Below are 1935 nucleotides of genomic sequence, written 5' to 3'. Positions count from 1 at the left end.
AAGTACGCTTCCTCAAGCGCTTAGCTACGGCAGCCCCGCTGCACTTGGTAGCACTTGTGGTCAATCTACACCTGAGACGTTTAGACTGATATTCTGTGAGGATGGAGGAAACTTCCTCTTTGCCCCAGGGCATGCAGGACGGGCTTAACAAGCTGTTGTCTTTGCTTGGCCCTGAGGGCGTGCAACACCTTGTAGCACAAGGCCCCGAGGCATTCGGTGCGCGTCTAGAGGCGTTTTCGAGTTACGAAAACTCGCTGCTAGAGCATCTGCAGCAGAAAATGTCTGCATCGTTTGCGTCTATGACGCCACCGTCGGCGACGGAAGACTTCCCCCGAATTAAGCCGCTGACAGTGAGTGCAAAGGTCTTTGAAGAGAACGATGGGGAGTATCTCCTGCTTTGGGTGAGAGAGGTCAAGATGGCCATCGCATCTGCCATGCTCCAAACCTAGCAACAGCGCGTGGCGCCAGCCATCTCCAAGCTCGGTGGTCGAACACGAGAATGGGTGCTGACGTGTGGCACTTCGGTCGAAGCTGCGTTTCCCTCCTGGGCGAGGCTGAAATTGCAGCCCTCCCGATTGTTTTTGCCGCCAAAACAGGCGTATCGCGTGCGATCGCGTTTCCATGCCGCCCGACAGGGCAATAAGGATTTGATGGAATTTGTCCAAGAGATGCGAGCTCTCATTGCCGGTACGGCAGTAGATCCCCTCCCGGAGGCGGTCAGAGTGACCGTCTTTATGGAAGGTCTTCTTACTGGCGTGGCCAGAATGAAAGTTTTCCGTGTGCATCCGTCTTCATTTGAAGAGGCGGCGCGTGTGGCATTGAATGCCAAATTCAATTTCAAGTCGGCACGACTTGGTTGGAATGAACACTCCAACAGCTCGCCGAGCGGGCCTGCGCCCATGGATCTCAGCTATGCTAAGGACGAGGGAGCAGAGCGTCGAGCTGCCGGGCAGAATTCACACATTCGACGTTGTTTTGTCTGTGGAAACACCCGTCACCTTCGGAATGGTTGCCCCCTGCGCAAGGCGCGTCAAGGTTCTTCGGACCATCGCCCCAACGCCTACCAGTCTGGTTCGTCGCGGGGAAACGACACAATTCAGTAGGCGCGGAACGACCTACTGGGGAAGAACTGAGTTCTGTTGAGTCTCAGGGAGGCAAAGGTCCACAGGGTCCAGCGCCGAGCCGTGCTCTTGAACACGGAACGTGTGTGCAAGCCGGGCTTGCTGGTCGTGGATGCGACCGTAAAAGGCTTCGAGAAGCCATAGAAGATCTTCATCGATTCCAGGGCGTCGGGCAAATATACTCGACGCTCCACGATGAAGGAAGTTAGCTGTATGCTGAGGCGCTGAAAGCACGGTCGGATGGCATCGTCAATGTTCGCCTAGCGACGGGGACGCGTGTCACGGTCCCGAATGTCCCTGTAGACCTCGGAGTCAAATTCCTTGACTTTGATATCGTGGAACGCTGTCTCGTCTTAGACTTGGATGCAAAATATGACCTCACCCTAGAAATGACATGTTTGGAACACCATGAGCCATGGATTGACTGGAGGTCAATGGCCTTGGGCGCTACGCGCACGACTCCTGGTGGATCTTTGCGAGTCACGAACCCACCTCTGCTAAGAGACAAAAGCGCTATTGGCCAGAGCACTGGACCGAGACGGTCAACGTTCTAGACATTGGAATGTCCGAGTTGGTAGACACCAACGGTGCATTGGACAGGGGTCCCGAGCGTGGCTCGCGGGCTGATCGTGGAGTGGCACTTAAACCACTGCGCGCTACTCGAGTATCGAAGCATTCGATGCATGTCATGAGTGACATGGTCGGCCAAGAGCCGAGACATCAAGGGCGAGGCCTCCGTGACGCACGTAAAGTGGCACGTAAACCACCGAGCACTGCTCTCGTTGCGAAGCCTTCGCTGCTTGCCATTGATGTA

Source organism: Plasmopara halstedii (genome assembly GCF_900000015.1).
Source record: "Plasmopara halstedii genome assembly, contig: Scaffold_1211, whole genome shotgun sequence".
Classification (NCBI taxonomy): Eukaryota; Oomycota; class Peronosporomycetes; order Peronosporales; family Peronosporaceae; genus Plasmopara; species Plasmopara halstedii.
This window is presented reverse-complemented; position numbering follows the sequence as displayed.